We start from the raw sequence: 13,755 nt of genomic DNA, 5'->3' as shown, positions 1-13,755 counted from the left end.
GACATTGGTTCTGTCCTACCTCCTGACAACTCCGTTACCACACTGCAAAGGCCGCTCCTCCTTGTCCACAGCAACTCTCTATTGCAGAGTAACGGCGATTTCTTTCACGATGGCCCTCGTTCATTTTCCCAAAATATACTTAAAAAAAAAAGGTCATTTCATTTTTTGGAACATACCTGTTCTCAGAGATAAAACTTATTTTCTGATAGGTAATTTTTTTTGGCATTTCTTTTTTTTTTTTTTTTTTGGGGGGGTTTTTGCTATGTCACTGTGCTCACCAGAAATACAGAGACAGAGAGACGAAATCACCCCCCGGGGGGGATGGCCACGCTGCAATCCCTTCTCCTCCATTCCCCTCTCGGGATCTTGGGCACGCACGCACACGCGCCCGGAGTGAGTTTAAGTCACCGGGTCCAGGACTCGAATCGTGGTCGGCTACATGGGAGTTCAGTGACATAGCCATTATGCTAACTGCTGGTCCCTCTCATAGGTAATTAATGCAAATAGTTAACAGTTGAAAACTCAAGGGCTGGCCCCATAACGCAGCAGTTACGGGCTGCGCATAGAAACCGGTGTGGCCAAGCACGTTTTGAATCCTGGCCCCAGTGGCTTGAATACCACACCAGATATGTGTGCATGTGTGCCCCGAATCCCGGCAGGAAAAAGCCTGTGGCGTGACACCATCGCACTGAGGGGTGCCTCCTCCTTCCTCTCCCTGATCTTTGGTGAGTGCATGCACCTTCTGGCTATTAATTAAAAAAAAAAGAAAGGGAAAGGTATGGAAGGGTTTACAGTGAAAAGCAGCCCGTCCCAAAACCATCCAATTCCTTTCCCAAAAGAAAACACTGATTCTAGGTTTTTGTGTCTTTTTTTTTTTTTTCCTTCTGGGAGTGAGAGGCAGAGAGTCAGTGAGGCAGAACGGCCACACCCTCTACAGGGTCTCAACACCGCAGCCCACCCCCAGGCTCAGCCAGCCCGGGGTTGTGGGCACATTTGCCTGGCGTACTCAGGGGGGTCTTCAGACACAAACTAAGAACCTTCTCCTGTGGGTCAGCCTTGCACCCCACCGCGTCTTACTGCTTTTCTGTTTTAAACTTAATGTTGTATTTTTTATAATAATGCGTATGATCTTTCTTTCTTTCTTTTTTTTTCTTTTTGAGAGATTTTTTTCCTATAGGGCATGTGTGCTTGCTGGAGAGACAGAGACAGAAAGTGAGAAATCACCCCCTAGGGGTGTGTGCACATGTGTGCCACATGAGTTTTAAGTCACCAGGTCTGGGACTCGAATCCCAGTCGACTACATGGGAGTCCAGCAACGTACCCATTATGCTATCTACTGGCCCCCTATTTCTCATTCTTTTTCACGGCTGCTTATTATTTTATTCTATGGATGTTCCATGATTTATTCAAACAGCTTGGGAGACATTTGTCCCAAACACCTCTGTTCTGTCAGTGGCTTGCTTCTTCTCAGCTTTTTCTTCAGTTTTTTTCTTATTTTATTTTTGGTTTGCTATAGGGCATGTGTGCTCACTAGAGAGAGATAGAAAGACAAAGGGAGAGAGTGGGAAAATAAGAAATCACACACACACACACACACACACACACTCAGTGGGGACAGCCATGCTGCAATCCCTTCTCCATTCTCCTGTCAGGATTTTGGGCACCACCCACCAGCTTTTCAAGCTGCCAGGTCCGGGACTTGAACCATGCAGTTGGCCATGATGGATGTAGCTATCTTAACCTTCACACTTGGCCCATGTTTTATTCCTTTTAAAATGATTTTTCCAGAAGGCATTTGCACAGAAAGACAGAGAGAAGGAAAAGTGAGAAAGCATCCCAATCAGGCTTCGTCACGCCACAATCCCTTCTCTTCCACGTCTCCCTCCTTTTAGGATTTTGGACTCCCATGCACACATGCCTGTGTGTCTTTCAAGCCTCTAGGTCTGGGACTCAAACTACACAGTCAGCCATTTGAGATCCAGCCACCTTAAAAGCTCCATGCCACCAGCAGGCTCTCTTCTCAAGTTCTCTATGACTCTGGCTTGGGAACCGTCAAGTAAGGGGTCTGAAATGTAATGTGGAAGGTCCAGCTGCAGTATCAGCGCACGACACTGCTGCTCAGGAGGCCGAGGCCACATGGACGGCCCACTCCTGGCCTCCCCACACAGCAGCAGGAAGGCGTGTCTGTAGTCCCAGCTGCTCAAGAGGCTGAGCAGGAGGACAGCAACACAGTGAGACCCTGTCTAAGAAAGAATACCACACACACATACACACACATGCACACACACGGGTGCCACAAAGTCGTAACATTCAAGACTCTTTTTCTTTTCTTTTTTTTTTGGAGAGGTTTTTGCTATAGGGCATATGCGCTCGCCAGAAAGACAGAGAGAGACAGAGAAATAGAAAGCAAGAAATCACCCCCCCACCCCCAGGGGTGATGGCCACACCTTAATCCCTTCTCCTCCATTCTCTCGGGATCTTGGGCATGCACGCACACGTGCCTGGTGTGAGTTTAAGCCACCGGGTCCAGGACTCAAACCGCGGCCGACTATATGGGGGTCCAGTGACATAGCCATTATGCCAACTGCTGGTCCCAAGTCACGGGGCATTTCCTTCTCCGTCTCTCCTACCTCTTGGATTTTGAGTGCTCACACACATGCACCCAGTGTGTTTTCAAGCCATTGGGTCAGGGATTCAAACTGCAGCTGGCCATGTGAGATCCAGCTGCCTTAACCACCAGGTTGTGGGCTGGCATGTGTTCATGTTTAATAACTGAACACAACCTATCACCTGTTGAAGAGAATGCAATCGAATGATACTCCAGAAAAGTTGATTTTTGTTTTCCATTTTTTAAAAGAATTATTTTATTTAACTTTATTTATTCACTCACTTATATTAATTTGACCAGAGAGAGACACACAGAGAGAGACAGAGAGAAAGTGAGAAAGCGAACCACCAGGTTCGGGACTCAAATCGTGGTCAGCCAAGTGGGAGTGTCTAGAGCCTTACCCACCATGCCACCTGCTGGTCTCCATGTTTTCCATTTTTAACAGGACTTGAAACACAGGACAAGATAAACAAATAAGACCCTGTGGTTTCGTTCAGGGTAATACATGTCTTAAACAAAAAAAAAAAAAAAGAAAGAAACTTACTTAAAACTAGGCATTTGTTTTTATTCTAAAATAAATGTTCCAGGGCGTGAGTGCGAGACAGACAGAGAGCGAGAGCTCGAGCCCCCTCCCAGCGCAGCACGGTTATACTGCATCCCCTTCTTCACTTCTCCATCCTGTTGGGAATTTGGGCGTCCACCGCATGCAGCTGGTGTGTTCCTCAAGCTGCCAGGGCCAAGATTCGAACTGTGGGATCTGGCTGCCCTAACCACCAGGCCACTGAGCCAGCCTGAAATGGGCTAAAAAAGTGTTAATAATAATTGTTAGGGGCTGGGCATTGGTGCGGCAGTAAAACCCCATGGTCTGAGAGGCTGTCCCACCTGGGGAGTTTCTGAGATCGCACTCAGAGACCTCTCTGAGTATGTCTGGTGTGTGTGTATCAACCACCAGGGGCTGGCTGAAGCTGGGGGAGCATTGTGGTGTCAGGGCTCTCTTGGGGGTGCGCGCTTTCTCTCTGTCATTTTCACTTATGAAATAAATAAATACTTTAAAATAGTAATAGAATCAGAACTTTTTCTTTTTCTTTAGAGAGGTTTTTTAAATAGGGTGCATGTACTCTCCAGAGAGACAGAAAGCAAGAAATGCCATCCTAAGAGGAATGGCAAACCCGCAACCCATTCTCCAGTCTCTGGATTGTGGGCACACATGCACATGTACCCAGTGTGTTTCAAGCTGGCGGGTCTGGGACTCGAACCACTGCTGACTATGTGGAAATCCAGTGATGTAATCATCAAGCCATCTGCTGGGCCCAGAACTTTTTTCCTTTTCTTTTTCTTTTTAAATATGCTAGAGGGTGCATGTGCTCGCCAAAGAGAGAGGGAGAGAGAGAGAGGGGGAGAGAGAGAGAGAGAGAGCGAGCAAGCAACCGGGGGGAGAGAGAGAGAGAGAGAGAGAGAGAGAGTGAGCAAGCAACCCCAGGGGGGATGGCCACAACACAATTCCTATTCCTCCATCTGTTCTCCCTTTCAGGATTTTGGACACATATGCACATGAGCTGTAGTGTTTTTAAGTTGCCAGGCCCAGGACTCGAACCATGCAGCAGGCTATGTATGTAGGATCTAGCCTCCTTATGCCACTGGCCGGCCCAGAAATAAGACTTTCTTTTTTTAAGAATTATTTCATTTAATTAATTTATTCTTTTTCTTCTTCTTAATTTGACCAGAGAGAGACATCGAGAGAGAGAGGGAAAGTGAGAAATCAAGCCACCAGGGCCAGGACTTGAACCATGGTGAGCCATATGGGAGTGTTCAGCGCCTTAAGCACCATGCCACCTGCTGGTCCCTAATAAGACTGTTATTTATTTTATTTTATTTTTTAAAAATTATTTTATTTAACCTTATTTATTCATTCATTCATTTATTTCAATTTGACCAGAGAGGGATAGAGAGAGAGAGAGAGAGCGAGCAAGCTGCCAGGTCCAGGACTTGCACCGTAGTCAGCCACGTGGGAGTCCAGCACCCTTAACCACCAAGCCACCTGCCAGCCCCGATAGGATTTTTATTTTTAACTTGGCTCTTTCTTTCTGAATAGCTAAAGATGTTTATTACAATTTTTTTCTAGAACTTAATTTTCACTTTTTTCTTGGAAAAGAACTCATATGATCATATTTGTACATATGCTTCTAAGTGGAGACTGACCTTATTCATCCTTTAAAATAGGAACCAGGGGACCAGCAGATGGCATAATGGCTATGTTGCTGCACTTCCATGCAGCTGACGCAGCTTGAGTCCCAGACCCAGTGGCTTAAAGTCATACTGGGCCCGTGTGCGTGCGTGCCCAAGATCCCAAGAGGAGAATGGAGGAGAAGGGATTGCGGCATGGCCATCCCCTCTGGGGGGTGATTTCTCGCTTTCTGTCTCTCTGTCTCTCTCTGTCTTTCTGGTGAGTGTACACGCCCTATAGCGAAAATCTCTCCCTCCCCCTCCCAAAAAAGGAACCAGACTCTGAAAGCAAGGTAGGAAATCCTGAGTGATCATAAAAATTTCACAAAATTTTGTGGTTCCCATCATCTTTAGGTTTTATACTTTCCATCATCTTTTACCGAATGATTCAATCTTCTGACTGGCAGAGATCAGAAAAATCACGAAATCCGATGCCATCCAACACTGCAGGAGTTTATCTCAGATCCAAATGCTAGGAGCTAATTTAGTTCAGAATCAGACTGACACAAAGAAGGCTATTACACATGACTAATGATACTTAACTGGAAAAATCTGCAAATTTGTTTCACTTTGTTTTCCCCACAATGTAACAAAGTGACATTTTATATTTCTCTCACGCTCCCACACCCCACAACTTGCTCTTCTGTTCTTTATAGATATACCATCCTTAACTTTTGTATACATATGTTTAAACACACAGCTGGGCGAATTATTTAGAAACTAGAAACTGGGGCTGGTGCAGTGATAACAGGATGCTCTGGGATGCAGAAGCCACATGAGGAGGTCCTGGGTTTGCATCCTGAGGCATCCCTGTACACACCAGGCACTTGCACATGCAGTGATTCTGGCCGGCCAAGTTGGGAGTGGATTCTGGCATGAAGGCCCCACAGAGGGGTATGCGTTTCTCTCTGTTTCATGGAATAAAACAAACAAACAAACAAAAACAAAAAAGAAACTGATGATCGGAAATGTTTTCTCCCAGTTGTAAAGTCAGGGCAGTGTCTTGGACTGATGCTCTCTGATCCTTTGCAAGATGAATCTTTCTAAGCCACATGTTAACTTAGATTACTAGTGGTCCCTCGCAGAGACACATTTTGTTGGAGATGGGTTACAAGGCATTATTTTTACTTTTTTCTTTTACAGCTGGGGTGAGAAAATAGGGTTTCATAATATCACTAATCTTTGTGTTTTTGTAAAGAATTATTTTAATTTTATTTATTCATTCATTTAATTAAGTTTGACCAGAGAAAAACACACACAGAGAAAAAAGGTGAGAAAGCAAGCCACCAGGTCCAGGACTCGAATCATGGTTGGCCATGTGGGAGTGTTCAGCGCCTTAACCACCACACTACCTGCTGGTCCCCCATATCAAGAATCTTTGTAACTCATGGGGCCAGCGGGTGGTGTGGTGGATAGGGGCGCTGGATTCTCACATGGCTGACAGTGGTTCACGTCCTGGACCTGGTGGCTTGCTTTCTCGCTTTTCCTTTCTCTCTCTCTGGTGGTCAAATCAAAAACAAAAAAACAGGGAACCAGCAGTTAGCATAATGGCTATGTCGCTGGACTCCCACGTAGTCAACCACAGTTCGCGTCCCGGGCCCGGTGGCTTAAAACTCACGCCGGGCGCGTGTGCGTGCGTGCCCAAGATCCCGAGAGGAGAATGGAGGAGAAGGGATTGTGGCGTGACCATCCCCTCTGGGGGGTGATTTCTCACTTTCTGTCTCTATGTCTCTGTCTGTCTGGCGAGCGCATGCACCCTATAGCGAAAAAACCTCTCCAAAAAAAAAAAAAAAACCAAGAAAAAAAATTAACAAATGGAATTAAATAAATAAATAATTCTTTAAAGAAAAAAGAATCTTTGTAACTCAGGAGACACACTGTTTTCAGGTGTGTTACAATAAATTTTTGCAAAAGATTGTTCTGTAAAGACACAAAAGGCTAAAATAAACTTCAGAAAACATTTTTTTTTACAAGTTTTAGATTTCCAGAAAATTGATGCAAACAGTGTATACGGAGTTCCAACATACACCCATTATCACTTCTGACATTAGTGAGTGCCGTGGGCATGAAGGTAGCGGATTATTTCAGCCACAGTTAACATCTTGGCAGAAACGTGTTACTGAGAAGGTTGTGTAGTGTCCGCTGGGAAATCATGGTGAGGAAGAGGCCTCTGACAATTTGTAGGATTCGGCAGATTCCCAGAAGTGAACCAAAGCGCATTTGTTACAATTAGCGAACCGATCAGGTATCTGTAGTCCTTTCTATTTCCGGTTCCGGGATCCCATCAAGGATACCACATTACATGTCTCCTTTGGCCCTTTTTGGCTGTGACAATTTTTCAGACTTTCCTGGATTTTTCTTTTTTTTAATTGGCAGAGGGCATATACACTCACCAGAGAGAGACAGAGAGATGGAACAAGGGAGCAGGAGAAAGCAATCCCCTCTAATGTGGTATGGTCACGCCCCAATTCCTTCTCCTCCATTCTCCATCTAGTTGGGATTTGAGGCATACAAGCAAATGTGCCCAAGAGTTTTGCAAGTGCCCCGGTCCAGGACTTAGATCACGGTGGGCCACCTGGGATGCAGCTCCCTTTAACCACTGGGCTGTGAGGCCAGTCCAGATGGTGACATTTTTGAGGAGTATTGGTCAGATATTTTGTAGGCTATTCCTCAGTTGGAGTCTGGGAAGGTTTTTTTCAACGTTTCTCTGTGATTGAGTTTTTCTGGAGAAAGATGACAGAGGCAAAGTGCCATTATACCAAGAGTACTTACTATCAACATGTCTTATCACTTTTTAAAGATTTATTTAATTTTTTTTATTGTCATTATCATTAATTTACTATAGGGGACACACACTCACCAGAGAGAGAGAGAGAGAGAGTGCAAGCTGCCAGGTCCAGGACTCGGACCACAGTTGACCATGTGGGAGTCCAGCACCTTAACCACCACGCCACCTGCTGGTCCCGGCTTATCACTGCATGCTGACCTGATCACGCGGCTGAAGCAGTGCCGCTCAGGCCCTTCCACGTGGTTTCTCCCCAGTGGCCATGTTGCACTCTGTGGAAGGAGGTCACGATCTGCGGCCCTCACTTAGGAGCGGGGAGTTCCGCGCCACCTCCTTGTGTGGGAAGTATCTATTAATACATAAATTATTTGGAATACTTTTGCATGGGAGATCTGTTGAATAAACTTTTAAAATATTAAAATGAACTTCATTAAATTATTCCTTACAGTTAGGTATTAACACTTAAGTTTTGTTCTTTAAAAAGTGATTACTGGGCTGACTCCACAATGCAGCAGGGACGCACTGCTCAGGAAGGCTGGCTCCCACGTGGCTTCTGCAATTTGTGTCCCCAGCCCTGGAACATGTGCACACACATGTGCGAGAGCCCAGGACCATGTGCACATGTATGTGCGAGAGCCCAGGACCATGTGCACACACATGTGTGAGAGCCCAGGACCATGTGCACACGCATGTGCAAGAGCCCAGGATCCATTCATTGCACTGGAGGATGGGGGCCAGGGATTGCAGTATAAGCAGACTCCGTGGAGGGCCTTCTTTCTCTCATGTGGTGCACATGCTCTATCACGAATAAAAGAAAAACATTTTTTTCTTCTTTTGAAGAGGTTTCTGCTATAGGGCACGTGCGCTCGCCAAAAAGACAAGAGAGACAGAGAGACAGAAAGCGAGAAATCACCCCCCAGGGGGGATGGCCACACCGCAATCCCTTCTCCTCCATTCTCTTCTCAGGATCTTGGGCATGTACGCACACGCGCCCGGCGTGAGTTTAAGCCACCGGATCTGGGACTTGAACCATGGTAGACTACATGGGAATCCAGTGACATAGCAATTACGCCAACTGCTGGTCCCAAGAAATACAATTTTAAAAAGACGATCTATGTAATGTATGTTCACTGCAGGAAACAGAAAATGCAGGAAATGCAAAGCAGCAGCAAATAAGACTGCCCATAATTCTACCTCTCATGAGCAACTATTTCTAACTTTTTTTCTTTTTTTTTTGGTTTGCTATAGGGGATCTACACTGGCAGTTGGGGGATGTGAGGGAGGAAAATGTGAGAAATCACCCTGGGGGAGGGGATGGCTACTCTGCGAGCCCTTTTCATCCATTCTTCTCTCGGGACTTGGGGCATGCAATGCACACGTACCCAGTGTGTTTCTCAAGCTGATGAGTTTGGGAAAAACTACAAAGACAGCCATGTGGGATGCAGCCACCTTAACCTCCATACCATCTGTCTCACCCAACCATTTTTAGCATTTTCTCAATATGTTTTCCCAGTCTTTTCTGTATAAGCTAATTATTTTAAAACACTTGCTTAAAACTGCTTCATATGGGGATCAGCAGTTAGCGTAATGGCTATGTCGCTGGACTCCCATGTAGTCGACTGCAGTTCGAGTCCTGGACCTGGTGGCTTAAACTCATGCCGGGCACGTGTGTGTGTGTGTGCGCGCGCAACATCCCGAGAGGAGAATGGAGCAGAAGGGATTGCGGCGTGGCCATCCTCCCTGGGGAGTGATTTCTCGTTTTCTATCTCTCTGTCTTTCTGGTGAGCGCATGTGCCCTATAGCAAATACCTCTCCAAAAAAAAAAACCCCAAAAAACAAAAACAAAACAAAACAAACAAAAAAAACCCTGCTTCATATGTACTAAAAATAAAAATATGCCAAATTCAAATATTATCTTTGAATATGGCAAAGATGGTAGATAAAACAGTGGATTTTGGTGGTACTTCTAACAGGATTTCATTATATAAAATATCAACCTGGTCATTTCTGAAACTATTTTAGACCCTATTCCTATACTTGTGACAAGTTCAAATGTTTACAAATACTGTGAAGTCTCTTCTTTTCCTTTACAGTACTCTAACTTGTTTTTTTTTTTTACTACTACATGATACACATTATAAATGGAATAAATAAAGTATAAAGAAACTCGGATGGCAAGTTAAAAAACGTTGGCAGTGTTCTGTGCTTCTCCGATTTCCTTGGTGGATGGTGTGTTTGGACTCATGACCACTTTATTTTCTTTTTGAAAGACTTTATTCATTTTGTAAAGGTGATACATGCTTTTTATTAAAAAAAAAAATCAAGCAATACTAAAAGTACAATGTAAACCACCCAAATTCTATTACCCAGAAATAATTATTAACATCATTCCAGAAAATCTGCCTATGCATATATAGGGATAAATTTACAAAAAAATTCTCATACATACCATATATACATTTGCCACTAAGTTTAATAGGAGAAAATGAAGCTGAAACAATTACCAAACTTTAAATATTCTTTTGTAAAATATATTAGTTTCTATGAATCCTTTTAAAGTTTTATAAAAATATTACAAGGACATGAGGAGGCTAAGGTCTACATGATTAACTCTTGTAAGTAATTAAGACAAGAATATGAGCTACTTTACTTAGGTCTTTTTTTTTAAAGAATTATTTTCATTTAACTTTATTTATTTATTATTATCATTATTTTCCAGTTTGATCAGAGAGAGACAGAGAAAGAGAGAGAGGGAAAGTGAGAAAACAAGCCACCAGGTCCAGGACTTGAACCATGGCCAGCCATATGGGAGTTCAATGTCTTTAACCACTATGCTACCTGCTGGCCCCAGGTTTCTTTCTTTTTTATTTTTTTTAATTAAAGTTTATTTATTTATTATTCCCATGAGAAAAAGACAGAGAGGAAAACACTCCCCTGGACCCCCAACAAGGCTTTACACCACGATCCACCACCCACCTTAACCAGCCAGGACAACAGGCACAATTGCCCAGGGAAGGTGCAGGTAGATCTTGGGACACAAACTCGGGTTTTCCCCGTGAGTTCAGCACTGCAGACCACCGTGTAATTGCTGCACCACTATGGCCGACAGGAGCTTAATGCCAAAGCACTACATTAAGTGTGTCTTCATTAGTTGGGAGGGATCTTAAGATTCCATTCTTTTGTGGTGTATGGTAAAGGGACAGTTTAGAGTACCACGAGCTTTGGGATCAGACTGTCAGGATTTGGCACCTGCTCTCCCTTGTGGTTACGAACCATGTGACCACAGGCCTGTTTCATCTTCTGCAAAAAAACACAGGCCAATAGTATCTTCCTCGCGATTGCTGAGAGCAGTGAGACAATACCCGGAAGCTCGTAAGGGAGTGGCGGACACACCTAACTGCTGCGAAGTGTAAGCTGCTATGGGGAGTAAAGGTGAGCATCTAAGCCGATGTACGACATTGGTCATTCACAATAATCCTTCTCATTCATTTCAGAATAACTTCCCTGTTAAATCTGCCTACTCCGACTCCTAAAGGAAAAGCCTGTGGCCCTGCAGGTATAACCAACAGGCATACAGACACCAGGGTACTGGATGTAGGAACAGACCCTCTCTGAGATTCCATCATCTATGTTTATGACAATGGCCAGAACATAAAGCCATTCTAGTGTTTTTACAATCTCAAACATTCTGTACTACCTAAAAAATAGCCACAATCACCACTATGCATGTTACGTGGACATACTAACTTAAAGAACTTCATATCTGTACTTCTAAATTCTCTTTAAAATTAAGTTAATACGCGGGCCAGCTAGTGGTGTGTGGTTGAGACAGCTGGATCCCACATGGTCGACTGTGTGGTCTGACTCCAGACGGCAGATTGACTGCAGAATAACCACCCCTCCTGGGTGGTGCTTTCTCACTTTCTCTCCACACCCCTACCCCCACCCTCTCACTGCCCCCTCCACCCTATAGCAAACTGCACCCTATAGCACATGTATCCTATAGCAAACTATAAAAAAAAAAAAAAAAAAAAAAGAAGTTATCTATTAGTGTTTCTAAATACTCAATATGAAGTTCTTATTTGAGTTTTACGTTTTAATGTATGTTCTAAGTTAAAAGCAGTCTAATAGTTCCAGTTTACCTATTAACTTGCAAATTAAAAAAATTCTCTCTCTCTGGTTAACACATGCACTCTATGGCAAAAATCTCTAAAAAATTTAGATTAAAAGGTTTTATAAAAATGAAGGTAAATTTGGGACCAGCAGTTAGTGTAATGGCTATGTCGCTGGACTCCCACGTAGTCGACCACAGTTCGAGTCCCGGACCCGGTGGCTTAAACTCACGCCAGGCGCGTGTGCGTGCGTGCCCAAGATCCTGAGAGGAGAATGGAGGAGAAGGGATTGCGGCGTGGCCATCCCCTCTGGGGGGTGATTTCTCGCTTTCTATCTGTCTCTCTCTGTCTGTCTGGTGTGTGCATGCACCCTATAGCAAAAACCTCTCCAAAAAAAAAAAAATGAAGGTAAACTTTACCTCCCTATATTATTTCATTATGATTCCTGGATGTGAACTTCAAGGGAGTTGATTTTTTTTTCTTAAAGATGTTCTGAAGTCCTACCTTCCTCTTTTCTGTTAAGATTTTTTTTTTTTTAATAGTAAAGTGGTATTTAGTTCCTCCATGAAGACGTGCATTTTACTTTTGTGACAAAACCATCTTTTCCACCACAGCTGATTTTTTTAACATCTTGTTCCCAAAAACAATTATGTTTTTTTCCACCGAAGGGTAAACGCCAGGGAAGAGATGGGAAGGGGAATGGGGTGTGGTAATGCCACAATCCAAAGGGTTCTCCTCCACTTCTCTTCCACTTTTCTACTCTGTTGGGATTTTAGACATGCACACACATAAGCCTAGTGTGTTTTTAAAGTTTCTGGGGTCAGGATTTGAACTGTGTGGTTGGCCATGTGGGATCTGGCTGCCCTAATCACCAGGCCATAAGGCAAGACCTACCAAAAGAATAAAAGTAATTTTTGTGATGTGATTTTTAAAAGCTTGATTTTTATATTCCCAAATTAGATTTGTTTGCTGAGAGGCAGGAGAAGGGAGGGTGGATGAAAAGTTCTAGCTAATTCTGAGCGGAGGTCAAACTGCTTTGTTCTGTTTTGAAATCCTTAGGAACCTAGGGACGCACATCACGTAGGAGAGAATATGTGCCAATTCTACATTTTGGCATTGCCTTTCTTCCTACATAGTGAGTACTTTTGCTTTTGTTGGAAATTTTAAACCATAAATTTTAGCCTCAATAGTTCGCCTATCTGTGAGAGTGAGCTGATGTTTTAAAATGATGGCATGGGACCAGTAGTCAGCATAATGGCTATGTTGCTGGACTCCCATGTAGTCCCAGTGGCTTAAAACTCACGCCGGGCACGTGTGTGTGCATGCCCAAGATCCCGAGAGGAGAAGGGAGGAGAAGGGATTGGGTCGTGGCCATATTAGGTTAATTAAATGTGTTTTTCAGGTGTGCATTCAAATCCTTCACTAAAGAGTAGGTAAAAAATGGATGAATTGCTCAGCTTTACTCTAGCTAAAGAAAGGGTTAATAAACAGGGGCTGGCTAGTGGCAGGATGGTTAAGACGCTGGACACTCCCACATGGCCAACCATGGTTTGAGTCCCGGACCTGCTAGCTTGCTTTCTCTCTTTCTTTCTCTGTCTGTCTCTCCTCCTGGTCAAATTGAAATAAATGAATGAATAAATAAAATTAAATAAATCTTTAAAAAAACCCCAGCCAAATATTAAGAAATTACAAATATGTCTAACACAAAATGCAGGAACCATATGCTATATTCATCTCTGTCCTCCTTCCAGAGCAGCTCAGAGTACACAAAAGCAGAAAGATGAGTAAGCGCTGAATTGAGGATAACGCTTCAATTTGCAGCGTTCCTGCTTCAATGTCTTCTAACAGTGTCAGACCTGTGGAGAAGGAAATACCTTTATTATGACCTCTAAGGGATGGACTACAACTTTTGGTTGTATTGAAACATATCAATATCGTTTTAAATAAACTATTGCCTGGAGTTGGAGTTGGGATTTTTTTTTTTTTTTAATCCAAAGTGTGTGTGTTTTGTGAGGGGGTACTTTTTT

The sequence above is a fragment of the Tupaia chinensis genome, unplaced genomic scaffold, assembly GCF_000334495.1.
Source record: "Tupaia chinensis unplaced genomic scaffold, TupChi_1.0 Scaffold144255_1, whole genome shotgun sequence".
Classification (NCBI taxonomy): domain Eukaryota; kingdom Metazoa; phylum Chordata; class Mammalia; order Scandentia; family Tupaiidae; genus Tupaia; species Tupaia belangeri.
Note: the sequence above shows the minus strand (reverse complement) of the source record.